Genomic DNA, 24,715 nt, shown 5'->3' with positions numbered 1-24,715 from the left:
TAATACTATACTGTATTTGCTGCTGCTTTTTTCGGTGATCTCTGGTATTTCTGGTTCCAAATGAAGTGTATGGTTAACTGATCAGTTCGTAACTCTGGTGTTCATAACTCTGAAGTTCTGCTGTATTTAAGTGCTACACGTAGGTAGTATTGTGTAGGAGGTAACCCAGATGAGCTGAATGATAGTTGCATTTCCAAGGCTTTCACTTCTTCGGTGGGAGATGAGTACATTATATTAAATATTGTTAATTTGAAGTTCCCTAAATAAAAATTAAGATGAGAAATTACTTTGGATGCAGTTGATTATTGAAGCTTTATATTTTCGTGTATTCAGACCAGGTGTCTGTATCATGGAACTTCTATACTAAGTATAGATATATTTTCTCCCACAAAGTGTCCAGGGGGGAACATGGTTGCATTTAGTACTTATCATAACATGGTTTTATTTATTTATTTATTTATATGCTTGCACATTTTAAGCATGCAGTGTGAGATTATCTGAATTATTATTTATTCAACTCTGAGTACACATAGGATTTACATATGCAGCCTCCCTTTAAATTTGTGTGTTGTGCACCAGGACTTTCATTAGAATTAAGAGGAGTTGAGTAGATATATTCCCCTTTTTCAAGAGGAAAATAGACTGCAATAACTTTATTTAAAGGACAGATTTAGTGAACTGCATGCAAATAAGAAGTTGGTATTTTGAAAGATAAATTGTAAACAGTTTGTCTTGTTATTGTCCTTTTAAAGAAGGGCTTAATTTTTGTAGTTTTTGTTAAGTACTTAATTTCAGTAATCTTCTGGCGTGTGTTTCATTTTCACCAGGATATATATTTTTATACTTTTTTTGGGGGTGGAGGAGGTTTGCATTAGATTTGTTTATGAACAGTAACCAAAGGTTCCCAGACACTTACTAAAATAATAGAAATATTGAGAGGAACATCACCCTTTATGTTAGTGTTTTACCAGATAATGTGAGTTTGTCAATGCCTAAAAGATATGAATGACAGTGGTTTTCCTCTCTTTATTCCCATGTAAATTTAGTAGTGCTGTGATACCCTACTGGCATATTTTAATAAAAATGTTAAACATGCTCATTTTAGAAGGGTTTTGAAAGTTCATTGTAAAGTTTTGTATGCTGTGAAACATTAATCAGTTTTTTATTACTCATTTTGTCGTTTGTATCTACTTGCATTCATATAGCTGGATTAAATTTGAATAATGTTTTATACAGTTTTATTGAAAAAAAATCAAATGTACCATATCAAATTTTCACACTTCTGTTTGTACATTTAGAAATCAAAAACTAAGTTGTCAAGCTGACTTATGCGCTTTCAGTTGAGCGGTTGGTCCTTATGTGCATTCATTGCCAGTGTAATCTTGGCAAATAGTTACTTAATTTGAATGTTTTCCTGAAGTCTGTAACTTTTGCTAATATAGTGGTATAATTATTAATGTAAAAGTGCAGAATGGTGGTTGATTTTTTTAAAAAGTACAACTTTCTGATGTAAAGTAATCTAGAAAATCAAGAACCTATGTGTTTAATAATCAGAGGAATCTGATTTAGAGGAGGAGTAACACCAAAATGAACGTGTACAAACAGAAAAGTAATGTAACTTCATCAGCATTAGCCCCTGATTTTTAGAAAAGGTTTAGGTTAACTGGTGGTTCAGTTATGTATTTCAGCTATTACTGTCCCATCTTAATCTCACTGTCTGGATTTTAATAACTTCTGAATGTTACACATTATTTCATTTTATGTTTTTGTTATTTGGATAGCTGTTTTCTAATTGTATAATTTTTTTTGCACAATTAAACTGAATTTGGAATGAACTGCAAAGAGAAAAGTACACAAACATTGTAATATTCAATATGTATGTAGACTTTGTGCTCCATTTTTCATAACTTATTTCTCTTCCTGTTCTCAGACCACTGTAAGCAAAATCCTTAAGCCTTCTAGTGTACTTCTGGAGTATACAGTCCCAAAATAAAGTACTTGTGTCCATCTGTAGTAAAATAATCTTGAGCAGGATTCTCAAACTTCATTGTACCGTGATCCCCTTCTGACAACAAAAGTTACTACATGACCCAAGAGGGGGACCCAAGCCTGAGCCTGAACCTACCACCATGGGCAAGGAGGCCAAAGCCTAAGGGCGTCAGCCCCAGGCGGGGGCCTGTGACCTGAGTCCCACTATCCAGGGCTGAAGCCCTTGGACTTTGGCTTTGGCCCTTGGTGGTGGGGCCTAGGCTTTGGCCTTGAGCCTCAGCAAGTCTAATGCCATCCCTGGCATCCCCATTAAAAAGGGGTTGTTACCCACTTGGGGGTCCCGACCCACAGTTTGAGAACCGCTGATCTTGAGTATTAGTATCGCTTTAAAAAAACCAAAAAACTCTCACAACTTGTCCTTTCTGTGTCTGTAGAAGAATACCGTACTTGATAATACATTGTTACAGGTAGATTCCTGTTTTCCATGGAAAATAAAGTTGAATGCTCATAAGATTGACAAGCACGTCACTTGTAAATGTCAGATAAATGAGCCTGTTTTTTGAGAACTTGCAATTAATAGAAAAATATTTATTTTGCAGATTGATTGTTTTGTTATTAAAATGAATAACTATTAGCGTATCTCAAACAATACAGTAGTACTGTTCAATGCCTAACTGTACTAAGCAATTTGGCATTGATTCAGTGATAGTTAATTTTGGAGATATTGCTACCACTTTTCTCAGATACACCTAGTTTCTGATTTAAAAAAATATTGTACTTGGAGAAACATGGTGTTAATTTGGAAACTGAAAAAGATGGCAACAGCTATAGAATGTGCAATATTATGTCTTTCTATTTCCTTATACTGTGAAAACTCTTTACTTCTGTCAAAGTAATAGGCCCTTTTTTGTAGAGCTAGCGTTCCTCATAAGAGGTATCATGCTTTTTTGTACATTTGATTGAATTCACGAAACTCATTCTGGAGGAGAGAGTGTAAAAGAGAAACTGTACCTCAGTGGTATGCTCTTCCTTTTTTGCTTTATAACATTTATTTTGTTGTATTTGTGACTGCCTCAATGCTTTATGGGAGTGGGTAGTCTATCGTTTAAAAGTTTGCAGTGCCTTCGAACAATTTCTGCACTTTCATCATCTCCTTTGAGGGTGCTCTGATAAAATGTTTGATTTTTTTTTTTTTTTTTTAAAAAGCAGAACTAAAATCTTGCCTGTTAACTCTTTTCAAATGTATAATGGTGTACCGTTTCTCAATCCTGTTGGTATCGGATATCTTTTTTGTCTGCACACATTACTGCCTGGGATTCTTTATATTTCCATCTTCCCTACACCTTACATTATCTCTTTTCCCTTCAGTTGTACAGTCAATGTCTGACTGAAATTTGCACTGTGAAGCAAGCAGTTCCACAATAAATGTATCTTTAAGGTGGCTGCTTTACATTTGAAAACTGTTAAAGGGTGGGCTGGATACAGTATTGTTCAATGAATGAATAAATTGGGTTAAGTTTTATCCTTTTGCTTACTGTGGTTTGAGAACTAAGTTTGTTTAAAAAATCCAACGTATTTCCCTTTTTATGTTTCTCTGTGGCAGCTTGATCTGCCTTTCTGTGTCTTCCTCATACCTGAATGTGAAAGATACTTGCCTAACGGCTTTTTAATTTGTAAACTAAAACCTAGTTTCTTCTTTTCAAAGAGAGAAATTGCATTTTATTTTTTTAATGAATCCTTATGAAAATTTTCTGTATTCTGTAAAAGGGTGTATATTTCAGTATATTGATGTCATATTTTTAGTAGTCTGTTTTATTATGAGTAAAACACTGCAACATTAAAAATCTAATTTGTTAGGCAAATTGGTTAGAAAATGCAAATCTCTCTGCTGAACACATTTATGAACTAATTTACCAGTTATTTTCAAAGAATAGACAATCTGGGATAATAGCAACATGAAACTGGAGTTTGGGAATATATTTTCCTTTCATAATAGTTATTTTTGTGGGGTGGGGTGGTTTTGGTGTCAACCTTAAAGTATACATTAAGGTTGAACAAAAGTGTAAGGTAAGTACAGTAGTAATAGATGAAGAAGCATAATATGTAAAAGAGTAGTGAAAGAATAGTAGCATTTACACTAATGATCAGCAGAGATGAATTCATACAATGTCTTCTGACTTAAATTCAGAAGAGCAAATGAATTTAGAGTCATGATTGAAACTGTTCTCTGCTCACTCTGTCGCATGTAAGTGTTACTGAAAAATATAACACTTTTGGGAGGTTTGTAATATTATGGACACTAGGTTGAGTTGAGGAATGAATTTCATTCAGCCTTGAAACTGAATTTTTGTAAGATTTGACTTTTGTTTGTTAATGATTTTGTTTGTGTATAAAATAAGATAAAAGGAAAACTTTATTGCAGTACATGAACACGTTAGGAACTATTAGTATGTGGAATAAATCTGTATTTTTACCTCTTCCCCCTCCTCCCCCAAATGTGAATATACGATGATAGACTGTAACTTCCTTGAAATGGATACGTTTGGTTAGGGAATTGCATTTATTTAAAGGACATATGCACTTAAAACCTTTTAAATATAACGATAGAAGAGAGTTGTCAGACTTTCATTTCGTAGCTGTTAAAATACTTATATGGGACATGCAGAGGTTTAAAAAAAGATTTTCAAGCTGCTACTGCAAGCTCCACCCAAAAAAAAACCTGTTGAGCCACGTTAAAAAATGTATATTAGAAAATGAAGATAATCTCACTCTGTATATGAAAAACAAAAAAATGCCCAACGCTGGCAAATTAAATTGTTACATAAATATACCATAAGAGGTGAGCAAAGTGTTTTGAGACTACTTTTAGGTGATGTGGGGAGACGTAGACCAAGACCAAAAGATTTAGCCTTAAGCAGGCTATTCTACAAGTAAGATATTTAAAATGTGAGGGAAAAAATCAGTTTTATTAACAGGAACACTGGAAGACTCTTTACTGTATGGAAATAAGCAGTTCTTAGACAAAGAAAGAAGTGGTATTGCCAAAAGGCGTTGACTAAAAAAAAAAAAATCAATATGTAACCTTTTGAATTTCACCCTTTTTATAAGCTGTTTTGTACTTCAGTTTTCTACAAAGTAGAATGTTGAAAATGTTGTGCATACAGATTTATTTCCTACTATAGGAAGCATTAAATCTAAGCTTGCTAATTAGCCAGAATATGTTGACAGGTTGATTTTTTTTTTAAATGAGAATTTATGCTAGTTGGGGAATTTTAGTGTTTTATGTTTTGTAATTTGTAATTTAGCTTCAGTATAATCTTGACAGTCTCTTAGAATCTGCATAGTGCCCTAAATTAAAAAGTGGGGATCCTGTACAGGTTCTTCAAAAGTACCTGTGATTCTTTATGAACTCTAGAAAATCTAGCAAACTTTCCCATTGGACTCAAACTTTTTATGTTAGTATTGTAAATCAAATTGATGCTTTTGGATCTGTTAACTGTCACTGTAGCAGTGCTGAAAGATCCACTGTTTCTGCACAACATTGTATTGCAAGAGCAGCAAATTCTGACATGCAGACTCGCAGCTGTCATTTATTTATTTGCTCCTCTGAAACATTGAGATCCCTTGTTTGCATTAATAACTTAGCTTTCAATTGCAAATGTTTGATTTGCATGCAGGTGACACTTTAGTACTACTTTGCTATTGAAAAATCGAGTTTTAAAAGCAGCTGTGGGGATCTAGTCTCTTTTGGAGGAGAGAATCCCCAAAGGAAGTCACTAGTCAATACATTTGTCACTTGATAACAAAGTTCATGAATTTGAAAAGGTCTTCCAGGCACTAGTTCAAATTTCAGTGATTCTGCTGTGTGCAGACTGTAGTATATAGATGATAAACTCTTTTTTGTTTGTTTGTTTTTTTAAATCAAACCTTAGTGGTGATTGTTGGGGAAGGAAGGACAACTAATTATCTATCGTCCATACAATACAAGTTTGCTTCCTAATTATCTTGAACCATTTTAGTAGTACAAGAATCTTTATGACAGCTGTGCATTGGTGTGTGTTCATGAAATTGCTTCTCTAAATGTCTAGTCTTTTTTTTTTAATGACCAGTTAATGTGTTTGGTTCTTTTAAGCAACTTGATTTAAATTCTTATGAAGTTGTTGAATGTAGAAATTGTTACCTGTTGATAACATATAATTGAGTAGTTGTGTGTTGTAATGAAATTTAAATGAAGCATCAATGAATGGAATTATACCATCCAAGTATTATGTGAGCTCTACAATTATATTTAAACGAGTTGTTGTGATTCCTTTATTAGATACATTGATTGCTGAAATAATTAGTCTAACTAGGATGTAGGGTGTTTTGTTTTTGTTTTGTTCTTGTGTGGGAAACCTGAATTCTCATCTGTATTGTATTTTTTTAAACAAAGTGGGTTTTTGTAATTGTGACAGTACTCGTTTTTTAAAATCCAGAGCCCCTATTAATTTGTTAGTTTCCAAATTTTGTAACTTTGGTATCAAGCTGATAAATTGCAAAAAATATTGTGCACTGTTAAATATATTACTAATCTAAACATTTAGTGCAGTATTGTGAAAGAACCAGTTTAGAATTGCTGTAAATGGGTGGGTAAAAATGTAAAGAACAAATCTGGTTGTAGCAGCATCATCCAAGTACTTTTCTTATTGACTCTTGCAGTATGAATACTTCAGGAAATGTTCTATATAAATGTTTCCATCATTCACAGAAACAGTAGCTATTTGTTTCTTGTGGTTTGGTACATTAATTGTTAAATTGCATTTTTTCAGCTTTCTTGTTACAACTATTAACATTTAGTAAAAATAGATTTTATAGAACAATTACACTTTGAGAATTTTCAGACAAACAGGTAGCTACTGCTTCGATAGCTTTTATTTGTGTTAGATTACATTATGATGAAGTAGGTGCACGACTTGTGTATGTATAGTTAAGCCAACATTTTTCTGTGTATTATGGGGACTAGCAAAATCTACATCACAAATTTTGACACATTACAGCTGAAGGAAGAGGAACACCTTGCAAAGACTAGAAACATTCTTCATGGAAAGATGCTTGTCCAGCAGTTTGCTTCTTGTGATTGAACTGAGCCTGTAAGGATTCATGGATAAAATGAACAGGAATAGATCTGAATAAAGCAAATCTGCATACATGGTAACCAGTAGCTCTTTTACTTTTTTATGTTGCTTAACTGTTTTATTTGAGGGAAACCGGTGTGATTTAAAACTTATAGCTTTTGCAACTTTATTACTGGTTATATACATTTGGCAATTATAATGTGCAAGCAATTGGAAAAAAAGTCAAGTAAATCCTTGTTTTTATAGTAGTTTGTTCTTGTTAAAAATGTTCATATGATAATGTCTGTACACAGCACCACTTTGATTACAGTAGATGTAGTGTTGTAATAAACTCTTTAATGGGGCTGATGTGTAAAGCTGTTCAAGTTATTTGATGTTTACACCTCAGGGAAAGTCTTGTGTTCAGCAATATTTAAAGATAATGATTCTATGAAAACATTTATACTGTCTTTAAAAAGCATTGCAATACAGTTTTTGCATTTGCATCAACCTAATCTTGCGTTCAGTGACTTAAAAATACTAATGCCACTCTCACATTTGATTTTGATATACAAATAGATGATTACACAAAGGCTTTAATAATTTGCTTTTCCAGCAATTTTTACATAGATGGCCTGTGAATTTGCTGAAAGGCATGTAAAATTGTAAAAACTGCAGTTTGATTGACATTCTGTGATCCACATAGTCTGTCATTGTTTTGGGGAGAGGAAATCCTAGGTTGATTATTTTAGTAAACTGAGAATTGTCTCCTACAACATGCAGCTGGACTAAGACACAAGAGTTTAAATGAAAATAATGTAAACTGTAAATGTTGGGGAAATGCTGGCCTTTTTGAAATACAGCTGCAGTTGTTTACGGTTTTATGTTAATAATGCTTGTGTTTGTTTAGGTTTTCCAAGGCCATAGGCAGTCTGTACATAGCTGTATATTAGAAAAATGTGACGGATGAAACCAGTCATGATGTTTCCACTTTTCAGATAATATGGATTCCAGTGGGCTTGGTATTTTCTTAAAACTGAGGTTTATCCACACATCTGTGTAAAAGGGGGACGGTGCACTTGTACATCCCTTGTGCACTAGTGGGGAATACCTTACTGCCTTAACAAAAAGTGAAATAGATTTAGTCATGAGGTTTTGCAAACTTGTCTAAAAACAATTTATTGGAAGTTGGAATTCAAACATTTTAATATCAGTGTATGAACTAAAGAATGAAAGCAAATTTCAAATGACTAGAATTTGTTCTAAATTTTATGACGGATAAAAATTAGAATAATAGGAAGTGTGTATAACACTTGGCAAATTTACAATTTGCTTTTGCAGAGTGGTGTGGATGTTCATTCTTAAAATATAGTTTGAGTCACTTTAATAGATTAGTCTGAGAAGTTTTCATTTCTTATACAGATAGCTTGCAGAGCATGTTTTAACGTTTTAAGCTAAGTTTCAAGACCTCAGTGGCTTCAAAAGGTAGTCTTTAAAACAAATCATTGGTTTATTTTATAACTTAATTTTATGTTAAATATTAAGGCCCTATTCAAGAAAACACATGCTTATGTGCTTTATTGAACTGGGGCCTATATCCTGTGCAACTGCAAAAGCTTTATATAAACACTGAGACTCTTAATTTAATTTTTGTCACCTACCATCACGCTAGATTTTCTGCAGATAGGCTGATACTATTGGACTTGCCCACATGCCTCTGCACATTTTTATTTCTTAAATTCTGTACCTCAGGTTCTCATGCACGGGATTATAGGTGTTTGTCAAACTACTTGTTTTTGACTTTCAGATGTTTAACCCTGTTTAAAAATGAAAACTGACTTTTAAAATTTGTATACTAAACATTGTATCAAACAAGTCACATGACTTTTTCCTGTTTTTGTGAATAGGTTGGTTTTAACTAGTTCTGATGTAACTTCTTAGCTTTCTTAACAAACATTGTTTATTTTCTGTTACTTGTAATAAGTTTAAGGGAAGAAATAACCTGCATATACCTGTACAGGGGAAATAGCTAATACCGAAGGGGCAACAGGTAAGTAATGTGTGCACATGGCTAGAAAGCTTAAACCCAGAAAAGAAGTATTTTTTAATTTCATCACTAAAATTTTAAAAAATTAAGTAGGAACCAAGATTTTGTTCAATTTAGTTGTCTGAAATTGATGAATGATACTGTTACTCTTTCCACATTGGGTATCGTTTCTTTTTCCCTTCCTCGTCCTTTTGTAGAGACTTCCATTGCTGGCAATGGAGGCACCAAAATATCCAACGGAAAAGTTAAACTTTTAATAGAAATCTGTGTGGCTTATTGGTGAGGTCCCAATATATGAGTACCCTAATTTCTACCTTATCTCAATATGTATATAGTTTCAGTGGTTAGATAGCAATCTGATGTATCTTGTGACTAGATGGATTATCTCTTCATTGTGGGTTTACTTTTGTCAGATCTGTTCTGGTTTAAAGCGAAAAGATCATGTGTGTATAAAAATAATCCCAAAACCCTTACAGACGCCAAAAAGGAATATGTCCCATTATATGTTTCATGTGTGTAATTAGATCTGCAATGGAATTTGTATCATGCTTCAGTTTATTAAGCAGTACTGAAAAATTTCTGTGCCATCTCAGGAGATGTCAGTTTGTTAGTTTACCAGCAGGTGATGCTGCACCTGGATGATGCATTAATTTTTCTTGAAATGTTCTTTGGTATCCAATTGTATTTATTCTCCTTCTGTTTGTGAAAGGACAAAACAGTCTGTTAGGAAGTACATGATAATTTGTATGTGGGCATTCATAAGTAACATTTTAAGTTAACATGATATGGCTCTTGTCCAAAGGATTAAACGGTTACCTGAAATGATGGATTTTTTTTAAAGCAACAAAAATAAGTTTACTTTTACAGTCAGGTTAGCTAAGAAAGTTAGTCTGCTTTCTAAAAAGGTGTTTTTAAAGACTGAAAAACAGTAGAATATATTGGGGAAACATGCACCTTTTGTTCTCATTCCCTCTCTGTTCTTTAATGTGCCAACACCCTAAATTCAGATTGTATTACACAAGACAGACATTTGTCAATTTAAAAAAAAAAATACATAGAATTCGGCTCTCAAATAGCTATTGCATTTGTATGTGTATGACAAAAGATACCTTATTAAATTTAGGCTTTAACTTGTTTATGAGTGGATGTTCTGATTTGGTTTCTTTGAGAGTATTGAGGTTTGTGGATTTTTTTTTTAATGCTGTATTTTTTCAATCTGATTATGCTTAGTTGCATACCCAGGTCCTTGTAAATGTTTTCCCTAGCTACATGTGGTTAATTGCAGATTTAAATGTTGTAAATATTTGTCATTTATGTTTCTAGTAAAAATACATGGCATTCTTTTTAGAAATACCTTTTCTTTTTTCCTTTTCTTACTTCTGTCAATGTACAATTTACGGACTTCTTTTTTCTTTTTTTACTAATTTTGTTTATGGAATCTTATGCCCCTTGCATAAACTGTTTATCACTGTGTTTTGTGTAAACTAGGTTATGGACTTAAAACCCTGGCTTTTTGCTAGGTGAGGTACACTGTGTCATATAGCATTATATAAAAAAAGTATATTTAATATTTCATTTACACTTGAAAGACTTAAGACCCTAAATTCCTTTGCATTGAACTTCAAAAATAAAAACTTCATATTCTCATAGAAGAAAAGTAGTGATCAGAATATACAGATTTCCTGTAGCAGGCAGTATGTCTTTTGACTTTGGAAAGAAGCAGCATTAATTTTTAGGATGATCAAAATTATTCAGGTAGTGGGTGATATTATATGTCTTTAGTGTGGTGAAATGATTTTAGCGTACAAGGCAATACTGTGCATTATTCAGAACCTCTGGTAGTATCCTACAATTTAGGGTTTTTTTTACAGTAGGATAACTCATGGTGAAAAGTTCCATATTAAAGATTCTGTAATGTTTGCAATATTGATAAAATGGCATCTTTTTAATATAGGGATGGTCTAAAGGGTCATCTTAGATCCAGATCAATTGTAGGCTCTGCTTAGAGGCTGAACAAACACAAAGTTTGTTTTTTCGTGGAAATATCCATGGTCATATGTTCTCCCAGGATTTTTCCTGTGTTGGATCAGACACGATAAAGGGCCCCTCTAGGTTTTGAACCTTTGAGGCTTGTTGAGATTTGGAGGTTTGAGTCCTTTCCTTACCCCCAGTTGTAACTAGTTTAGTTACAGGTGCTAACTGGCAGGTAGTCAAATTTATAGTTTATCTCCTTGAAAAAAGGAGAAATTTAATTTGAAATTTCCCAACCAAACATGATAGTAACATATACAATAATCTTAAATGTACAGACTTCATCATTAATAGAAATGTAATATAACCAATTAATAGAGCTTGTTGACACCACAGCCCCTTGTTTAATGTATTTTGTGTAGAAAAGGTTTTGAACTGTTCATATTGTTGCCACATGTTGTGTTATTTAATAACATTCCCATGACATCCTATAAAGCTGAGAAAATAAGGGGTATGCATTCTGAATACGTGATGTCTAATTCAGTTTGCTTACTATTACTGATGTCTTGGAAAAAAATAGGTAGTATTAGAAAGGAGAATAAATTCCTTTTTGGGAAATTTACAAAGGGTAACTAGCTCTGATGACTCCTTCAGCCTTTAAAGGTTATGTGGTCTTCCTGTACTGTTCTTCTCCCTGATCTCCATTCTACTCAAAGGTGCAATTGTTGGAGACATAATTTTAAAGTGGGACCTTGGAAATTTTTGTATTAATAGAAATGCAGACTTATTGCATTGCAAATTGTAAACTGATTGGTGTCTGTATGAATGCCTGACTCAAAAAGGTTTTTATGAATAGTAACCGCTTCCTAATACCAGCAGGCCAAAGAGTGTCATAAAGTATTGAGTTTCTGGAGACCTAGATTTCTCAGCAAGGTAAGGTGCATTTCTGAATACATTTTCAATTGAGGCACCTAGGATTCTAAATTAACTTTATTAAGACTCATTCCTTTTTCATATTATGCTTGGAATTTTACATTAATTTTCATTTTTTCATTGTTTTTCTTTTTTAATTACCTTTCTTACAGCCTTTAGAAGACTATTTAGCAATTTGCTGTCCAACCTTTTTGTTGGTTTTAAACTGCAATACTAGTTTACCTTGTAATGAAGAAATAAAATTCAATTTTTATTAAAAAAAAAAACAAAAAACCCAAAAACCTTTGTGTGTCATTTTTATTTTGTCTAACATTCTTACAGCATTCAGCATGTCACATTCTATCAAACTCAGATATTCAGATAAATATAAAAGTAATATTGTGTGCAGAAATAGTTGACTAAATTCTCTTCTAGAAATATTTTCATTCCTTAGCTAGCAGTTGCCCTTTTAATTTTGTCATCTTATTTTTAAAATAGCAAACACTTTTCTGCTCAGCTTTGGAAGAAGAAAAGTGAGAAACATTTATTAGCCTAAGTAGGACAATTTGATATTGGTAATTTCTAATACCGGAAGGCACCCATTTTCTCACCATTTAAAAAACCTGTGGTTCACTGTGTTTCAAACTATGAAGAAAGGATAACTTTAAAGATTTGCATAGCTTGCTTTGTTGTCAGTGTATTCATTTTCTTCCTTAAATTAGTCTATATTATTCAAAAGCAAAAATGTGTGTATGTTTGGCACAAAAATCTCTGCTACCTGGCTTACACTAAACAAACTAAACCCTATCCTTTGTAATGTTGAGGATCTGTTCACCAGTTTGTTAGCCCAGGAAAGCTTGAAAGGGGAAGAATTGCTGTTCCCTGTGTATAGTTTTGCTGTTGGACAGTAAAGCTGTTGTCATTACAATTGAGATTTTGAGTCTATTGCTTGTAGTGGTTGCTCTGAAAGTGATGTGTTTGACATGGTTCAATTAACATAGCATTGTCCTAAAGTTGCACTTTGCAGTGTTGCCAACTTTCATGATTTTATTTTGAGTGTTGTGCTACTGGGTATTTTTTCTTAAAGCCCTCTCTTCTGCAGTCATATGTGAGAATCTCAGCTTTCATTTAGAAAAAACAAAAATTCCAACTCTCATGGTTGCAGAGAAAAGGTTAAAAATGGGACCTGAATGTACCCCAAAGACTCAGAAGGCAAATAAAATGAGCCCCAAGGTTTTTTATTTATTTTTTTATTTTTATTTGTAATTGAATGCCTGAGGTTGGCAATACTGTGATGCCATGTACAGGAAAGAGACATTCAGAAACGCATGAGTTATTTAACTTATGCTTACAGCTCCACATATGTAATAATGAAATGAATGAACATAACCCTCCTGACTGCAGAGGTCCAAGTATAATGGGTCATATGGTCACAAGAGGCAGATTGAAACATTCAAGCTAACTCTGCTAGGAGTAGGCTTGTGCTACTTCTTTCTATTTATATGAGAGAATCCAGTGGGAGGCAAGCAGTTCAAGGAGGATATTTCTCCAGCTAAGCTGCATCTAGAGAAACAATTAGTTTAAACCAGAGGTGTCAAACATAGGGCCCACAAGATCTTTTCCTCCTGTCTGGAGCTCACTCTTCCTCTGAGGCATCCAGCCTGGACATGCTACACTTCAAAAGAGCCAGAGCCGGGGAGGAGCGAGATTGTGCCTGACTGGTCACAGTCAACTGAGCTCTCACCAGATCTCGAACAGGAGATTCCTTCTCAACTTCTCCCCACTTGCTGCCACTGTTGAGCCATGCAGCACCAGGCCCAGAAGAGCAATTGCCTCTCACTCCTTTTTGCCTCTTCCTGCTGCTCTAAGAAGCTCAGCCTTGTGGAAGAAAGCTGCCTCCAGTGCTGTGGGGGTGGGGAGGGTCTCTTCACCCCACATCTCCTATCCTCCTGCCCAGCAGTTAATTCTCTCCCATCTAAGCCAATCCTGTCCCCCAGTCCTGCCATCAGTTCTGCCCCTGGTCCCAGCCTCATCTCTGCAGCTCCTGGGATTCTTCCCTCACCAGTCTATTTTTGGAGTGGGGGAGGGGGACTGCAGCAGGTATCCGCTCTCCCCCTTCTCAGCCCAGTGTTGCAGGAAGGGAGAGGGAAGCAGGGAAATAATACATCATTACCATTGCTCACAAGAGGGAAGGGGGAAGTGGAGCAGCTGCCCTGAGTTGCTAGGCTCTTTCTGCTCCCTCTTGTCTTGAGATGGGTATGAGCTCCTGAGGGGCGGGAGGGAGAGAGCGCTACCTCTGCAGCTGTCCTGTTTGGCTATTCTTTCCAAGGAGGAAGGTAAGTGGGGAAAGCAGCCAATCAGAGGGAGTTTTCCCTGAGGCATTACTAAAAAACATGTGCCTCAGCAACATGGCTGGCTTATTTCCTGGGTCTGTGAAGCAGCTGTGTGTGGCTCAAAAGCTTGTCTCATCAATAGAAGTTGGTCCAATAAAAGATGCTACCTCACTCGCCTTGTCTCTCTAATCTGTGGAATCCAGCCAAAAGGGTAAATGCCCTTCACCACAGAATAAGTTTGATACCCTTGGTTTAAACCATGAATCTTTAACCATCAGCATTGTCCCACATGGAGTATTGTGGAACGAAGTTCTCACAGCAACATTGTGAGTATGAATTGCTGTATAATCATATTTCCATTCAGAAATTGATAGTACTGATATATTCTGCTTGTGTGTAATGAGATTTTTAACAACAAAGATGAATTGGATAGAGAGTGATTCCAAATAAAACTTTAAACAGGGAAGGGGAGGAGCCCTGTAGTTTCCTTAGGTCTTTTTTCAGTGGTATGCAGACAGGGCTCTAACCTTAAGATTTGGCATGGGACAGAGCCATGAAAGGTGCACAGAGGGCAGCTGTTGCATGACTGCTGTAAGGTTAAAACTTCAGGCTTGACCTCTCACATAACTAATGTAGTTCAGAATCCAATAATTTCACAGTTAAAGGCAGAATAATACCTTCAGTAGCTCTGGGCTGCCACCCAGTTGGCTTCTGTAACTAAAATGCAGATCCTTCTCTGACACCGCCACATGGTGGAATTACTCATGGACTTTGAGGTCAGAAGGGACTGTCCCACTTTCTGCACATTGCAGGCCACAGAACCTCACCCGCCCACTCATGTAACAGAGACTCGGACTCATAGACTTTAAGGTCAGAAGGGACCATTATGATCATCTAGTCTGACCTGTACAATGCATGCCACAGAATCTCACCCACCCGCTCCTGTAACAAACCCCCAACCTATATCTGAGTTACTGAAGTCCTCAAATCGTGGTTTAAAGACCTCAGATGCATGGTTCTCTTTTCTGTCCTGCCATTTGCCTTCCCAGCACTCCTTTCATTCCTTTTTTTCTGCATTGGAGCACTGCAGGACCTCCTGGAACATGTCGTCTTTGCTTTCTCTTGGGCGTTTTCTTATCTGGTGGAGATGCTTGGCTGGGATGTGTGGGGGTGTTCCTGAAGGCCACATCTGGCACATCCTCAAATCATGGTTTAAAGATCTCAAGTTACAGAGAATCCACCATTTACACCAGTTTAAATGTGCAAGTGACCTATCCCCATGCTGCTGAGGAAGGCAAAAAAAAACAAAAAAAATAACCAAAACAGATCCAGGGTCTCTATCAAACTGACCTGGGGCAAAATTCCTTCCTGACCCCTAGTATAACAATCATTTGGATGCTGAGCATGTGGGCAAGACCCACCAGATAAACACCTGGGAAAGAATTCTCTAGTAACTTAGAGCCTTCCCCATCTAGTATTCCATCACCGGCCCTTGGAGATACTGCTGCTTGCAGTCACAGATCGGCTACATGCTATAGTAGGCAGTCTCATCATACCATCCGCTTCATGCATTTATGAAGCTCAGTCTTGACGCCAATTAAGTTTAAAAAGCTGTTCCAGAAGGAATTGAAGGCCTTTCAGGCAAAAGCAGAATTGAGAGAGAGAGCCCCTTGTTTTCTGATAGAATTAAAGCTTTGCTGGACATGAAGAAATTTAACTTTTACATTTCTGTACTGAATCTCATGGTTGGAATTATTACTAGGATATTATCACTACACCAATTTAACTATACATTCCTTTATTTAGTCTAAAGGCTGAATGGCATACAGTTGTGCTAAACATGTCTAAAAGCTTAAATAATAAACAGTTACTACCCCCATAACATATGTATTGAATCACTACTTATAAGAGGTTTAGACCCAGAGGTGCTCAAAGCTATGTTGGCTGGCTCCAGATAGGGGTGAAGCAGGTACTAGTAATACTTTCAGACTGTACACTTTTATACCTTTTAACAAAAAAGTGTTATTACCGATAGCTAAGAATCAATTTGGGGAAGTTTAAGACTGGACCCTTTTTCTTAGGCCTGGAGTAGACAAGATTTACAACTGGGCTCCCTTTCTGCAAGGCTTTTTCTCTTATCAGTTACCTTCCACGTCCAGTTTTTACAATTAAGACACATTCTACAAGGCTTTCCCACAACTACTAGCATAGGGGCAGGCAAACTTTTTGCCTGAGGGCCGCATCATGTTTTGGAAATTATATGGAGGGTGGGTTAGGGGAGGGGTTGTGGCCAACCTCTCCCCCCCACAGACACACCCACGCACACACCCACACTTCTCGCCCTCTGATGCCCCCCCCGGGACCCCTGCCCCTTCCTGTCCCCTGACTGCCCCATCCTCTGTCCACATCCCTGCCCCCTGACCACCATCCTGAACTCCCCTGCCGTCTATCCAACCTTCCCTGCTCCCTTAGCACGCTGCCTGGAGCACTGGTGGCTGGCAGCGCTACAGCCATGCACTGCACAGCACAGAGCACTGGGTCAGGCCCTGGCTCTGCAGCGGCGCTGCCCCAGAGTTAGCAGCCCCGCCACCCAGAGCATTGTGCCGGCGGCGGGGTGAGCTGAGGCTGCGGGGTAGGGGGAACAGCAGGGGAGGGGCAAAGGGTAAGCCTCCTAATGAGGAGCTCGGGCTGGGCAGGAGGGTCCCGCAGGCCGTAGTTTGCCCACCTCTGTGCTATCAGAACGTTCACCTTATGCAAAGGGCAAGGTGTATTTTTTTTAACCCAAGCTATTTAACCCTTTATGTGCTTATCTAATCCTCTATTCACTTTTCTAGAAAAAAGAGGGGACTCTGTGCAGAACAGGAGAGCTTCAAGAGGGATGATGGGACTCTACTTCCTTTTAAAGTGAGAAAACTCCCTTCTTCTGCTTGTTCATATCGATTCCAATTAGATGTGCGCACGCCGCTTGCATGTTCTTTGGAAGATTTTTACCCTAGCAACACTCGATGGGTTGGCTGGGTCGCCCCCTGGAGTGCCACATTTATGGCGCCGGATATATACCCCTGCCAACCCAATGACCCTTCAGTTCCTTCTTACCACCATGACAGTCGTTGGAACTGTGGAGTGCGGCTTTGCTGATCTCCACGTCCCTAGCTACTCGTAGTTCTTTGCTGTTTGTTGTGTGTATAGTTAGTATTAGTTATAGTATTAGTTAGTTAGTGTATGTAGTTTAAGGGGGGATAGGGGATTAGCCCCTTTCCTCCACCCCGGTACGGGTCCATGCCCAGGGCACTGGGATTCAAACCGTGCTCAGCGTGCCAGAAGCCGATGCCAATAGGCGATCCCCACGACTTCTGCCTCAAGTGCCTAGGGGAATCCCACCTTACCGGTAAGTGCCGCAACTGCAAGTCGTTTAAACCAAGGACGAAGAAGGAGCGGGACTTTCGATTGAAACAGCTCCTCATGGAGTCGGCACTTAGTCCTGCAGCATCGGTACCAAGCGCCCAACAGACTGCTTCTGTAAGGAGCGCCCCATCGGCCCCGAACCGCTCCAGTACCAAGAAGGAGCCCTGGCACCGACCCTTACTGGCACCGACATCTGCTCGGCACCGCTCCCTGTCCCCGAGACCCAGGAAGCAACATAGCGCTCCAGTTGCTTCAGCTCCACAGAAGGAGTGCTCTTCAAAGATGGTTCATCCAGCATCGTCCTCTGCCGCGGTTCCACTGAGCGCGGCACCATCGATTCTGGTCCCATAAGGGCCGTTGAGTCTGGTGCCTGACAGCTCCCTGGTACATGCTGTAGTTGAGCTTGCCTTCCCTTCTGCACCGGACACTGTCTCCACGGCAAGGGAGCTCATCGCTATGACGGAGTCGACACGGCCTCAACCGCCAGTGCGGGTCATACAATCAATCGGAAAATCGGCCCTAGTAAGGCCACCTTCCGTTGGTCCAACAGAGAGACGTTGTTCAAGATCACGATCTCACAGACGCTCTTGATCACACCGTTCCCACTCCCGGTGCCACTCGCAGTCCCGGCACCGCTTTCCATCGCGGTACCGGTCACACTTGCAGCACCGTTCGACATCACATTCGCTGGCTGGATACTCCCAGTACCGACCCGACTTACGGCACCGCTCTCGGCACTGTGTATCCCGCAGTCGCTCCAGACAAAGGGACTCGAGATCCCAGTCGACCTTCCGGCACCGCTATGGTAGAAGGTTGCGGTCTTGCTTGTGGTACCGTTATAGCTCCCGGTACTGCCCCGGGATCGAGCATCCAGAAGAGTGGCGCCCTCCCAGGGTCTATCGGCACCACCATGGCCATCGAGACACACATCGCTGTCATCGCAGGCTGGTAGTGCATCCTATCCTCAGGAGCGTGACTCTGATGTCCCCAGCCATATATTCCCACAGAGCCACGAGCAAGGGCCTCATCACTGGTCCTTCTGGACACCATGGGCATACCACCAAGCCCAAGGTGCTCCATCAGTGGCTCTACGGTCGGCCCCGTCAGAACACCGGGTACCAGAGGTGACAGTAAGCTGCCCCTCCGCGCGGGCACGGATGAGGCTCCGATACCATCTGCAGACACCCAGGTTCCAGATGACGCTCCTCAAGTACAGGAGCCCCCACAGGACCCCCTGGTCCTGTGGCTCTTCTCCTCCTCGACTGGTGGGAACATCCTCCTCAGGCCGTCCACCAATTGATCTCAGGGCCCATCAAGACCTTTTGAGACGAGTGGCTCAGAATATGAACTTACAGGTGGAGGAGGTTCCTGAAATAGAGGACCCTGTTGTGTACATCCTATCGGCTGATGCACCTACTAGACTGGAACTTCTGTTTATCTGCACCATACAGGCTAATACGGACACCATTTGGCAATCCCCAGCCTCGATTCCACCTACAGCAAGGGGAGTAGAGAGAAAATATGTGGTCCCCTCAAAGGGGTATGAATATCTCTGCATTCACCCACCTCCTTGCTCTTTAGTGGTGCAATCGGTGAACGAGAGAGTGAGTCATGGCCAGCAAGCCCTGGCTCCTAAGTCACAGGAGGCTAGGCGCATGGACCTCCTAAGCCGCAAAATATACTCGACCGGGGACCTTCAACTTAGGGTGGCAAACCAACAAGCCCTCCTAAATAGATATAACTTTAACACGTGGGTGTCCTTGGGGAAGTTTACGGAGCTTCTTCCCCAGGAGTCCTATCAAGAATTTAGGGCCCTACTTGAGGAAGGTAAAAAGGTAACAAGAACCTCCCTCCAAGCTTCTCTGGATGCAGTGGACTCTGCAGCCAGAACTCTGGCGTCAGGAGTGACAAAGAGGCGTATCTCCTGGTTCCAGGTATCAGGCCTTCCCCCTGAATTACAAGAAACTATTCAGGATTTGCCCTTCAAAGGCCAGGGCCTGTTCTCAGATAACTTACCCCAGATTGCAAAGTCTGAAGGACAATCGCGTTATAATGCTCTCGCTGGGTATGCACACGCCAGTGACCCAACGCAGGACCTTCCGGCCCCAGCCACACCGCCCTTACGCCCCGCCTAGGCCGCGTCAGGACTTTAGCAGAAGGCGTGGTAGAGGGAATCGTCGGAGGCAGTCTGGCCCTCAAAATCAGGCGCCACCTAAACCACCAGCAGAGCCCAAGCAGAACTTTTGATGGGACGCCTGAGGGCGGCCCACCAGTTACTCTACCGGATCCTTCTCCTCCCTTTTTCAACCGCCTCTCCCAATTCCTCTGTGCCTGGTCCCAGCTAACTTCAGATTGTTGGGTCCTGCGCACGGTGGAAGTGGGATACTACCTCCAGTTTGTTTCAACCCCGCCTTCCCACTCTCCCTCCCCATCCCTCTTCAGGGACCCCTCTCACGAGCAATTCCTCTTACAAGAGGTCCAGTCGCTCCTAGCCATTTGAGTCATAGAGGAGGTGCCAAAAGACATGAGGGGCAAGGGGTTTTATTCCCGCTACTTCCTAATCCCCAAGGCAAAGGGAGGTCTACGACCGACCCTAGACCTGCGAGAACTCAACAAATTCATGATAAAGCTGAAGTTCCGCATGGTAACCCTGGGGACCATTATCCTGTCCCTGGATCTGGGAGACTGATATGCCGCCCTCAATGTGAAAGACGCGTATTTCCACATCGCAGTTTACCCACTACACAGACAGTACCTCCGTTTTGTGGTCAACCATCAACACTTTCAGTTCACTATACTTCCGTTTGGCCTTTCTATGGCTCCGCATGTGTTCACAAAATGCATGGCTGTAGTCGCCGCCTCCCTCCAGCATCGTCGGGTACACGTCTACCTGTATCTCGACGATTGGCTCATTCGAGGGACTTCCCAGTTACAAGTGTCGCAGCACCTGTGCATCATCAAAGAGCTCTTTGGGAGCCTAGGCCTGATGATCAACACAGAGAAGTCTACTCTGACACCCACGCAGAGAATAGACTTCATCGGAGCGGTTCTGGACTCCAATCTGGCCAGAGCCTGCCTCCTGCAGTCGCGTTTTCAAGCAATGGCTTCAATTATTCGAGGTCTTCAAACCTTCTCGACAACGTCAGTGTGCACCTGCCTCAGCCAAGTAGGTCACGTGGACTCCTGCACCTTCATGACCAAGCACACAAGGCTACGCCTCTGTCCCTTTCAAACCTGGCTTGCTTCAATATACCAACCACGCAGAGACAGCCTGGACTCGGTGCTCACTCTTCCCCGGAAGGTTCTGGGCTCCCTAACCTGGCGGCTAAACCCCACTCTAGTCTGTGCAGGGATGCCATTCCACCCACTGCAACCCTCGATGGCCCTAACCACGGTCACGTCATCTCTTGGTTGGGATGCCCACCTCGAGGGCCTTCGCACTCAAGGCCTCTGGTCGCCTCAAGAGCTGGCCTTGCACATCAACGTGCGGGAGCTGAGAGCAGTCTGTCTAGCATGCCAGGTGTTTCGAGACCATCTCCAAGGCCGTAGTGTATCAGTGTTCATGGACAACACAACGGCCATGTTTTACATAAACAAGCAGGGCGGAGCACGCTCCTCTCTCCTTTGTCAAGAAGCCATCCACCTCTGGGACTTTTGCATAGCCCACTTGATCGATTTGGTAGCATCTTTTCTCCCAGGAGTCCAGAACACTCTGGCGGATCACCTCAGCAGATCCTTCCTGTCTCACGAGTGGTCGATTTGTCTGGACGTCATCCATTCTGTTTTCCAGAAATGGGGGTTTCCCCACATGGACCTCTTTGCCACGCGAGAGAACAAGAAATGCCAGGTATTCTGCTCCTTCCAGGGATGCTCCCTGGGCTCCCTCTCAGACACATTCCAGATCTCATGGAAGAGGCACCTACTCTATGCCTTCCCACCGTTTCTGCTCGTCCACAGAGTCTGTCTTAAGCTCCGCAGGGACAGCGCCCACCTGATCCTGATTGCTCCAGCGTGGCCGAGGCAGGACTGGTACACCATGTTGTTCGACCTCTCAGTGGCAGACCCGATGCCCCTGCCACTCTGGCCGGATCTCATAACACAGAACTTCGGCAGGCTTCACCATCTGGACCTGCAGTCTCTTCACCTCAGAGCATGGTTACAGCATGATTGAGCCAGTCTGAGTTGCATTGCTCTGCTTCGATCCAACAGGTGCTCTTGGGCAGTAGGAAGCCTTCCACCAGGATTACATATCTGGCCAAATGGAAGCTTTTCTCTTGCTGGTGTGCTCAGTGTAACTCAGTCCCCAGGCTGGTATCCGTTCCTGCTGTCCTGGACTACCTCTGGTCCCTGAAAGAACAGGGCCTAGAGGTCTCTTCCATAAAGGTGCATCTGGCAGCCATCTCCGCCTTCCACCTGGGGGAAAATGGCTGATCAGTCTTCTCTCACCCCATAGTTTCAAGGTTCCTCAAGGGATTGGAACGTTTGTACCCTCAAGTCAGACTCCCGACCCCGACCTGGGATCTCAACCTCATGCTAGCCAAGCTTATGGGTGCTCCTTTCGAACCACTGGCCACCTGCTCACTGCTGTACCTTTTCTGGAAGACCAGCCTTCCTTGTTGCTATTATTTCGGCAAGACAAGTATCTGAGCTTCGGGCCTTGAGAGCGGATCCCCCCGTATACGGTATTCCATAAGGACAAGGTACAGCTGCGACCACACCCCTCCTTCCTCCCTAAGGTGGTGTCCACCTTTCATCAGTTACAGATGTCAATCAAGACATCTTCCTCCCAGTCTTTTTCCTGAAGCCACACCGATCGCATCGAGAACAACAGCTGCAAACCCTAGACGTTCACAGGGCTCTCGCCTTTTTATATCGAGAGAACAAAACCCTTCTGAAGGTCACCTCAGCTCTGTGGCAGACCGGATGAAAGGCCTATCGGTCTCATTCCAACGACTTTCATCTTGGGTAACATCCTGTATCCGTATATGCTATGATTTGGCTCATATTCCGGCTAGCCACCTCACCGCCCATTCTTCTCGGGCTCAAGCTTCATCTGCTGCCTTCATGGCCCATGTTCCCATCCAGGAAATATGTCAGGCAGCTACCTGGTCATCGATTCACACCTTTGCCTCACATTACGCATTGGTTCAACAGTCCAGAGATGATGCAGCATTTGGCTCAGCAGTTTTGCATTCTGCAGCATCTCACTCCAACCCCACCGCCTAGATAAGGCTTGGGAATCAACTAATTGGAATTGATATGAGCAAGTACTCCAAGAAGAAAAGATGGTTACTCACCTTTGTAACTGTTGTTCTTCGAGATGTGTTGCTCATGTCCATTCCAAAGCCGCCCTCCTTCCCCTCTGTCAGAGTAACCGGCAAGAAAGAACTGAAGGGCCGTTGGGTCGTCAGGGATATATATCCGGCACCATAACGGCGCCACTCCAGGGGGCGACCCAGCCGACCCACCAAGTGTTGCTAAGGTAAAAATCTTCCGACGAACGTGCACACGGCACGCACACACCTAATTGGAATGGATATGAGCAATACATCTTGAAGAACAACAGTTACAAAGGTGAGTAACCGTCTTTTACCCTGCTTTAGTAGTTCTCTTAGTAGCAATGGCTGTCAGAAGCTGGCTACTGTTGAAGACAGAAAGCCGGAGTAGATGAACCATTTACCAATATAACAATTTATATGCTCTTGTGGAGATGACCTGTCACTCTGTTTTCTGACACAAATATAAGAACAATCCCCCCCGCTCCCCAAATCCTCTGGCAGCCTGTGTGCAGAGGCAATATCATCGCTCCTTCTCCTGATGACCTCAGGGTCGCTTCAGTGAAACCACTTTGAGCTCCCTCTTCCAGAGCTGTTATCCTGCCTCTCTTGTCACTGGAAGAGCGGGGCAGGGAAGTCCAAGGGAGCCTCTAAACCCACTTCATAGAAGCAGGCCCTAGTTTTTATCGGAAGTTCCCTTACCTGCACCCTCTGATGCACCTTCTGATGCATTAATTTTTTTCTAGGTGGTGTCCCTCAGTCTCCCAGCTGCTCCATAGAGGTGGGGGGAAGAATACTTGTGTTCCTCTGTCCACCTCCCCACAGAGCTTCTCCGGGCTGTTGATATCAGAGGGAACATGTGATGTTTGAAGCAGTATTGTAGTTTGGACTTATCTACTCCACAGGACACAGGGAAACTGCAGAGGGCAAAGGCCTCAGTCTGCAAGAGGGAAGAAATGTGGAAAATCAATCAAAGACCCCAAATTGGGTTGATCTCTGGTTGAAATGATTAAAAAGGATGAGAACATGGATACTCACCAGGACCCCTGCTCTTAAAAAATGAATCCAGCCCCCTGTCTAGAGGAGGAGTCGGCAACCTTTCAGAAGTGGTGTGCCGAGTCTTCATTTATTCACTCTAATTTAAGGTTTCGCGTGCCAGTAATACATTTAAACCTTTTTAGGAGGTCTCTTTCTATGAGTCTGTAATGTATAACTAAACTATTTTGTATGTAAAGTAAATAAGGTTTTTAAAATGTTTAAGAAGCTTCATTTAAAAATAAATTAAAATGCAGAGCCCCCCCCGGACCAGTGGCCAGGACCTGGACAGTGCGAGTGCCACTGAAAATCAGCTCAAGTGCCACCTTCAGCACGCGTGCCATGGGTTGCCTATCTCTGGTCTAGAGTACACAACTCAAGTAAGGTCTGCAATTCACATTTTTTCTTGCAAGGTAAACGAAGACGTGGTTTCTGGCAGACTACTGGAAATTTTTTCATCAAGATTGTTTGTTTTTTTTAAAGAAATGCTTTAGTGCAAGCACAACTATTGGACTTGATGCAGGAATTATATAAGAAAGTTCAGTTGCCTGTGTTATGCAAGAAAGCACACTGCACTGTCACAATGGTCCCCATTTGGCCTTAAAAATCTATGAATCGGCTTTGCAAAAAGCTCTTGATCATCCATCCAAACTT

At 41.1% G+C, this 24,715-nt stretch overlaps 1 protein-coding gene across 5 annotated transcripts in view; it reads left to right on the top strand.

Annotated features, from left to right (window-relative positions):
• CPSF6 (cleavage and polyadenylation specific factor 6) overlaps window positions 1-11,669 on the top strand; it is a 46,477-nt gene extending 34,808 nt beyond the window's left edge. For all 5 annotated transcript variants that reach the window (XM_030548771.1, XM_030548770.1, XM_030548769.1 and 2 more), the window contains one exon: window positions 7,026-11,669. The gene's annotated coding sequence lies outside the window, so the exon portion shown is untranslated. The remainder of the gene's footprint in view (window positions 1-7,025) is intronic.
• Window positions 11,670-24,715: the final 13,046 nt, after the last annotated feature.

The sequence above is a fragment of the Gopherus evgoodei genome, chromosome 1 (genome assembly GCF_007399415.2).
Source record: "Gopherus evgoodei ecotype Sinaloan lineage chromosome 1, rGopEvg1_v1.p, whole genome shotgun sequence".
Lineage (NCBI taxonomy): Eukaryota > Metazoa > Chordata > Testudines > Testudinidae > Gopherus > Gopherus evgoodei.
This window is presented reverse-complemented; position numbering and strand designations above follow the sequence as displayed.